Source organism: Pygoscelis adeliae, unplaced genomic scaffold, assembly GCF_000699105.1.
Source record: "Pygoscelis adeliae isolate BGI_AS28 unplaced genomic scaffold, ASM69910v1 Scaffold338, whole genome shotgun sequence".
In the NCBI taxonomy this organism is placed as follows: Eukaryota; Metazoa; Chordata; class Aves; order Sphenisciformes; family Spheniscidae; genus Pygoscelis; species Pygoscelis adeliae.
This window is the reverse complement of record NW_008825305.1, coordinates 308,437-317,324: the sequence shown is the minus strand read 5'-3', so window position 1 is coordinate 317,324 and position 8,888 is coordinate 308,437.

Below are 8,888 nucleotides of genomic sequence, written 5' to 3'. Positions count from 1 at the left end.
CTTTTCCCTTATCTCCTCTGATGTAATTATCTGCTACTTTGTATTGCACTTCTCTAAACTTCTGCAACCCCCTACTTTTACCCTCCACTCTCTGTTTCTCCACTTCTACCCCAGAGCAAATGGAGATTATCCAAGGTGAAAGAGAGGGCAGTGGAGAAGCACCCTTCATAGGTAGGGATGTCTGTGGTGCTGCTGTGCTGCCCCATTCTCTCTCACTCTGCATTTGCATGGCTTTGGGGGATGCACATATTAAAGGCTATGGAGATGTAATCCACCAGGATTACAAGGGTTTACAATTTCAAATCAAAGCATTACAAAGGTCAGATATCCAACCCAGAGCAAGCTGATCTGGGATTCCAGCTGATGCCTTTTCTTTCTCACCTCCTCCTGAACCAACTGATCTCTTAGTCATGGCTCTGCGTCCTCTGTCTACAGCACTCACAGTAATCACTCTTGTGGTGCCTAAACAATGGATCTCTTACACTGAGCTGGGCTCCAGGGGCTCCTGAGCTGGTATGCAAACTCTTATTCTTTGTACCATGATAGCTTTGTTGAATTCTTTCATAGTGCAGATTTCTGCTGGGATAGGCGAGCGGGGCTAAGAAGTGCCCCAGAGAGCTTACAGTCGATGCATAAGGCAGGAGACAAGAGAGGGAAACAAAGAGGTAGGACCTTAAGGGGTGCAGGGATGAGAGTCTAGTGGAAAATTCAGCTAGATGCACTGGTCCCCAGCCTGTCCAGCTCCCTGGAAGCATCCCTGACTCCTCACACCACAAAGTACCCTTTATGTATCGCTCTGTTTCTTGCCTCTAGCTCTTGAGTCCGTCCGCCTTGTTTCAACTCTTCTTGCCACAGTTCACATTTTGTCACACCCTCTGGTTAGGTAAATCCGTGACACTCCCTCGTGCTGGTTCAATCATAATCATGATGGTTCTTTTCTTTGTACCATATACGTTAATATGTACATCTCCAGCTCTCGCTCCCTGCTGTCTGTGGAGGGAGCCTGGATAACTACCTGCAAACTGAACTTGCAGAAAGTAATGTTCAGGGAGAGGAAGCTCACTTTGACTGACCCACTTGAGAACACACAGAGGATCATGGAAGAATCTGGAACTGAAGCAAGCTCGTCTCAGACCCCAACGAATGCCTTAGCTACAAACTTCCCATTCTGTGGGGCACTGCTCTGGTTCCCAGCCACCTGCCCTTATCACCACAAGTGCTTTTCTCCTGTAGTTTATCTCCTTTCATCCTTCCTCCATCAGCTAGTCCCCAGCTCCCAGCTCTCCTCTGTCTTCCACCAAATGATCAGAGAATCATGTCTGCGAGAGGAACAGAGAGAGAGCAGCGCCTGGGTCCTGTGTCAGTTTTATTTACCTTCATTGCACTGCCTTCCATTGCTTAACAGAATAGTTTTATACCAGAGAAAATTGGAAGCTAAGTAGTTGCCTGTCAGGTAGTGTCTGTCGCCTGTGTGAGAAGCTGACATCGTAGTCAGCTACACTGTCAGCCATCTCCGTGCTGAGCATCCGTCCTGGCCCCAGAGTCCTCCTGCTCGTGCTCTTTCTCTATGCTGGTATTTGTAACGGTGCCACTGGGGACTCGCCTTGTACAGCAGCATGCTGCAGTTCCCATTTACACCCACACACACGGGAAGTTAGCTAACAAGAAGATGAAACTGCTGAGAATCAGAGCCCAGTGCTAGAGGAGGTCGAGTTTCCCAGTCAGGGACTAAGGACCCCACCCATCTCCAGAGCGACATCCCGGATTTCAAGGAATGTCACAGAATTATAACAAGGGTACATTCAGTTCCAAATATGTAGAAGAAAGAGACGTAGAAGAAAATTAAAAGATCATTTTGCATCAAGGCAGACTAGGAGTAAGAGTATGTTTGTCACGGAAGAGACATGGACTTGATGCAAAGCCTGTTTTGGAAGGGGGGAATGGAAGGGGAAGGCTATTTTGATGGATCCAGAAAAGTGCTGTGTTTCATAATGAGTTTAATACACAAACTCCCATCCCTATGCAGGAGAATTGCTTAATGAAGATGAGCGAATTATCTTTCTCCCCCCCCCCTTTCCTCTTTTCTTCTTCTTTTCTTCTTCTTCTCTTCTCCTTTTCTCCTCTCCTTTCTCTACCACCTTCTCAGCATCTCCTGGAATTGCCAGTCGAGATTGCAAGGTGTCGGAAGGAGTGAAATGAATTTTGCCACTCGACTGCTCGTAAACTTGGTGCCCTGGCTTTCGATATTACAGCACCATAGCCTCTACCTTTAAATATCAGCCACCCACAGAAACAACCTGACTGTACATCGGCAGCGGGAGAGGTTTCCATGGTGACAGGATGCAGGTCACAACCTCTGTAAATGTAATCAGAGCACTGGGACTGCTGTGTGGAGACAGGTTTAATTTCTCCGTTAGCGGGAGCTCTGTGGTCCAGCATGTACATAAGCTCCTCACATTGACAGACAACCTGTTATCTTCAGGATGGCACTGCCTATTGCCAGTCCTCTCGCGCACCTGGCATCTCACCTTAATTTTTAAGCACCAACAGAGCAATTCCGCCTGGGATCCAGCATGGCCCAACCTTCACTGCTCTGGGCTTTGCAAAAGCCTGTTCATATCATTTCAGCTGCCCACCGCCTTTTCTCGTTTCTGCTCCCTATCCCACACTGGCTGCCTGTGCAGGTGGAAGGTTGGAGGTATAGCTTCGTCCCCTCCACTCCACATCTATCAGGTCTCTCATTCCTTCTCCATCTGGATACACAGGTATTGCGTTGTAATGTGCCTGTCTCCACAGTGCCTACATGCCAAGTGCAATACAGCAGAACAGTGTACCTCGATGCTGTCTGAGAGTCAGACAACTCTTCAGTAGGGCAGGAGCGTTTCTTATGAAACATGCTGCAGAGGACCTTTGCAGGAATGTACCCAGGGGCTTTTACTGAGTATACCGAAGATTTACAAGAAGGGCACGTGCTGAGTGTTTATAGGGTCTGGGCTGAGGTTATACTCTATAAGACACAGAATTTCTGGCTATTTACGACATACACAGAAGCTGGATATTTACTGACTGTGCCGTATGTTGAGTATTTCCAATAGTTCTCAGCTTTATGCTTTTCCTTATCCTTCTTTTTTCTGGCTATATATCTGTCTTGCATTGCAAGCCTCAGTTTATCTGCTTCCAAGATGCATAAGAACTGAATAGTTCCCATCTTCAAAGATAAAAGCAGCTGCATGTGCCAAACTGTTTTAGTGATGCACAGTGTTTAATAAGCTTTAATTGTTGGCTTCTCCTCTCTTATTAAGTTAAGCCAAGAATATTTTAAGCCCAGCTTATAATAGTATTGGAGATCTCCATTTTCTGAGTCAACAGTTTGCACACATGACTTTGGAAGTCAAATAGCAATTACTGCTTTCTCTCCTGTGTATTTATGCATTTGCAGTGAAGAGAAGTTAAAAGCTTCTCTCTAGAAGGAGCCACATGCATTCAGGGTCAGTCCCTGAGTGCTATCAGATCCACACAGCAGCACAACAGTAGCAAGTTTGACAGAGAAAAAAGAGTTAAAGGACTTGTTCATTCAGAGTTCATCCAAAATTGCCATTCCGCTGTAGCTTTGTAGCCTTTAATTTCAGATTAACTTTCATGTGTAGTCAAACCCGTATTTGACGGGGCAGCTAATGTGGCATGCATAGATTCATTGAAACTATGCCTTTGAATCTTTGGCTGGGAGAATGCTTTGAAAGCATTCGAGATTTTCAGCATGTGAGCAAGTGTCCTAACCACTGGTTCATGCTTCCCTTACACTGGCAGCAGGTACCAGCCGATTCTTCAGTCCTTTACTTTTACTACGCTGTGCAGTGCCAGTCTTTTCAAAGTGCCATCACTGTGCTCAGGAGGGAATTTTCTGAGTATATTCACACAAGTGCTCTTTGAGAGGAACTAATCGATTGCTAAAGACAAAGCTCTGGAGCAGAAATCTCTCTGCCTGTCATCTCTATTACCTTTTTTGCTTCGTCTGCCTCCACACTGTGCGTGGACAGAGAACGGAAACTCTGCCAGGATCCTGTGCATCTCAGAGAACCCTGTCACCTGAAGTATTATCCTGTCTAGTTGTGCAGCAGATTTAGCATTTCAGAGCAGCAGGCCTGAGTTGCCAGTCTGTCATGTGGATTGCTCCGTGCACACCTAGGTGTTGATGGTAAGAGGCATACATGCTTGGGACAAATGTTAACCCAAAAGAGTGAGGTGAAACCAATGGGAGGAATAGGGCTTTCCCGGGCTATTGGTATCTGGCTTGCAAAAGCCTTTTGAAAGTCAGGAGGGAGAAATAGAAGTGGATAGGGTTGGGCTAGGGGAGATTTTTTCCACCTTTGATCCTCGGATTGTCCTGTTCAGCTGAGTGGAATACAAAGCAAGGGTGTCTCAGAGCTCACACTTCACCTCAGCAGTGCAATCGACGGGAGAAGCAGTGAGCGAGACCGACAGACTGTCACTGGCAAAATGAACTGTCACCTCCCATTTTTCAGAGGCGCGGTGGGATGAATTGCGGCTTTGAACCATGTGGCCCATTGCTGATTGAGTTCCGCTGTCTTAGAACCCCACTGAACAAGGCAAGTTCATTTCAGGCTGACGTACCACTGCTTATCAATTTTGGAGCCAGTAAAATTAACTGCTTCAGAGCTGATTTCCCCTTTTCTTCCCCTCCGACTGCCACCTTCCTAGTTTTGTACCTGGAAAGGTCAGTGAATAAATCTTGCAAAGCATCAAATGAGATCCATGTGGCCTAGAGAAGGCTTAACAGAGGTGCTGTTCTTAAACTGTGCTGGCTCCAAAAGACAGCTGTTCCAGTCGCCAGTCTCTAGCAGACATTTGTCCACATCATAAAAAACAAAGCAGAACTTGCTGCACAGTTCAGCACAATTCAGTGTGCTTGGCAGCCTCCGAGGAGTCAGGGGGAACCCAAGTCCTGCAATGACAGCTGTGTTGGAAATCAGGATTGAGATGAATTTGAATGGCTGTGGGAGAAGGCTGGTCAGGGAAAGTTCAGGGTCAGAAACAGATCCCTCATGGAGCTGCGTTTGAGACCAACGGTGCTAAAATACCAAAGGCACTGTGAGCCAAGACTGCCTTCCCAGAGCTAAGCAGATAAAGGTGTGTGTGTCCCACCTGCTTGATCCAAACAGTACCCTCAGCCTCTTGCCAGTCTGTGATGTTCATTCCAGCCCTGCCGATACCAGTTAGCTGTCTCTGGTGTTGCATTTTCTGTCTCTTCATTCCCTCAGGAATCAGTCTTAGTTGTTTGGCCTTTCTTCTCACCCAGAATTTACATAAACCTGCCCTTCCTTTGCTTTCATATCACCCTTATTTTCTGATATCACTTCTCTCCTTTCAGATCTTTCTCCTTTCTCCCTCTGTAATTATGCATCTGCTTCCAAGCCAACATTTTTGCCATACAGAGCCTGTGAGCCAATATTGCCTCTGTCTTCAGCCTCCCTCTTGGAGTCTATTTTTCCTATTTAACCTCAAACGTTGGTCCTCATCAGTTGTGTGTCTATGTATTTTTGCTGATATCCAGTTGTCCCATGTCTTATATTAACTCAGGGCAAAGTCCTGAAGTCCATAATAGTATACAGCTGAAACTTGGTTTAGGATGGAGGAAGCCCTGAAGAATCAGACTTTTCAGGGCAAGATTTTGGGGGACAAGAATTACTCTCCTCCTTTGTGTTTTCATGAAAGGTGGACACACAGAGCATTCAATAGTGTAGGTCTTTTGCTCATGTAAATCGGGATCGCTCCACACTAAGTAGTCCAGCTGGTGGTCGGGTACAATACACTTCTGATTAAATTAATGTCTGCTGTAATTCTGTTGGTATCTGGAGAACAATCTGTTTTGTCAAGCATCATCCACTGCAATATTCCTACCTGCACAAACAACTCTAACACAGTATTTCATCAGAGACTTCCTCAGCTGTTCTCAGCCTGGTTCCAGCCCTAGAAACACTCACTATTTTTCCTCTGAATACTTTGTATTCTCTGTCCCAGGTAAGTGTGCAGAGCTGCAAGGAGAGATGGATGGGCCACTGACAAAAGGGCCAGGAGAATTAGTTCCAATGGAAATAATTTAAGAAAAGCTTTATTCAAGATGTCCATGAGTGGGAAGCTCTGGGCCTATGTCTCACCTTCCTACAGACTGAACAATTGGATGAAATATTAGCACTTCCACATGTTAACACTACAGGATATCATCAATCTTCCTCACCAGTGGGAAGTGTTAGCTAGCACGGGCCTTTATGAAGCTGATTTCTATATTCCCATATGCCAATCACAGCTTAGAAACTGTCTGAGTTTGCACTTTAGGAAAAGGGACTTGTGAATCTGGGGAGGCAGCCCTCAGGCTAATGGCTACCTCCCAGGTTTTCTTTAAAATGCACAGCTGTGCATTGCCTCAACTAGCTTGAGAAATGGCAGCACAATATTCTCTAAATCTTCAGCGAATGAGCTGCAGTGGCAGAGTGGCTGAGAAAACTTGCTGCGGTGAGTCTGAGCTTTGCGGGAGACTTAAAGCTATGGCAGCTGAGCACGTGTGGCCGATCATTTGGGCCGGGGAGATGAAGTTTGCTGATTAGGAAGGTAGTCATCATGCTCCCCCGGGGGAATGTTGGCTGCAGAAGCTGGTCCACTTTTGTCTGTGTGAGTGGGCTTGGAGAGAACTGAGGATGGTGACCGCCTGGCAGTGATACCTAGTCGTGCAAGTCTCGTGTTATTAGAAAGGGAAAACTTTTGTCAGAAATCCTTCCTTCCAACAGGAGTCAGAGATTTGTTTATACCAGCAGAGAGAGAGGATCTTTCCACCACTACTCAGAATCTAAGACCTGGTAAAAACTTATTACACAGCACTCTGACTTCAGCACAAGGTTTTCCCTTGTTGCAGGATCTGACAATACGTGTAAACCTGTCCATCATACAGGGCTAAGGTGGAAGGATTGATATAAAAGATGTTCCAGCGCTCGCTGGAAACCAGACAATGCAGCAGTGTCAGCCTTAAGAGTTTCCTGTGAACAGTGGGAACATTACCCATCAATTCCTGGGTCACACTGCAAGCCATCTCACTCAGGAGCACCACTTAAAGTGCTGAAAAGCTGTGTGTACCTTAAGAGCTACAGAGTGGCCATCCTTGCCCTCATGCAGCCTTCGTTAGAGATAAGAGCTTGCTCTTCTGGGTTTTCAGTACTTTTTCTGATTCCGGCAGTGAAAGCATTCTGAACACATACACAGGCACGCACAGAGAGCAAAAGATAATTGATAGTTTCAGAAAGGCAGAAGCATATGGGGACCCTCCATTCAGAGGAATAGCCTGCTTCTTGTATTGCAGCAGTAATAAAACTGCAGTCAGTAAACTGAGTCAGAGCACAAACCAGCCTTCTGAGCAGCAGCTCTACCACATTGCAGCTGGCTGAATATTTAAAATAGGCAGACTCCTTCCACCCATCTTTGCTCAAGTAACCAAGTCCTCAGGTTTCTGCTGAAGCTCCCTGCTCATGAGGGACAGTTTGACTAATACAGCAATGGATAAAAGGTTTTTGCATGGTTTTTTATCCCTAACACTACCAGAGAGTGCTTTTTTAAAGGCCAGCCCTGGGAGGCAAGATGCTTTGATATGAATCTTCTCTCCTCTATCCACGAAGAGCCTGCAGGACCAATGCTTGTAACACTCCTTCACAGAAATTAATGCCACCATGTAAGGGCTTGTCTACACATGAGTTATCCCAGTGAGGCATTATGCTTTACATTTGCACCTTACTTCATTGCGGAATAAGTTTCACATATAGACAAAAGCTCCGTTCGTAAGATCATCATGTCATTAGGGGAACAATTACCTAAACTTTAAAAGGTCATGGGTATTTTCTGACCATGTTCTAGTGCCCGCTGCAGTCTACAGAAGGATTATACTGACTTTAATGGCTATTGCCCCAAGCTATGGGAAAGTAAAATTGATAAGCAAGGACAGAAGAAAGTGGAAAAGTCATTTCTCATATTAAAATTAGAGCTCGATTCATGTTGGGAACTTTAGACTGTAAATAGTACCAGGTCTAAGTGTTACCACAGGTAGGGATGTGTGCATGTGTCTGTGTGTAATACAGCAAGGGAAAGGACAGCTGAATGGAGAGTAAAACAAGGGATTTTTGGCATTTCAGCTTCCTGCGAATTTACAATTTCAGTAGAACAGATAAACACGCAGCAAAGAGAACAGAGAGACTGTCATCCTTCACTGAAGCGCGAAGAAAATCTGTGTCTGAAGCTTCCTCAAAGCTTAGTGTGTAACAGAATGAACTTGACTTGTTTTAATTAAGCTCCCATCAAGGCCTGATCCATACAGAGATTACAGAACATGTGACTAAGAGGACTGCTATTTTACTGATGGAAATTACCCTGAAACAATGATCAGTGTGAAGACAGTAGTGAAATAAAATCCTAACCTGGCTTTGAACTTCCCCAAAATGTGAGTGGGAATTCATTTATAATTTAGTAAATAAAATGGTCCAAATTTGGTATGAGAGTTTAGGAGGAATATTAGTAAACTTTGAGTCGGGTCAAATTTAGCCATGTGAGCTGTGGCAACAGTCACATGGTGTGCAGTGGGTGTGATGTCATCAATCTGTGTGGCAGATGTCACAGGCGGGTGCATCATTAGTCTCTGCAGGGCTGTGTGATGCATGGTGACACCATGGCTGAAAGGGGCGTGATTGATATTTGGTGCATGGAGCCATATGAAAAATCTGGTGTGCAAATAACAGTTTTATAAATGCCTTTCTCATTCTATATGCAGACAGGCCCCTGGAAGGAATCTAGGAGATTGAATTAAGCTTTTAACCCTCTAGGCTCTCCTGTCG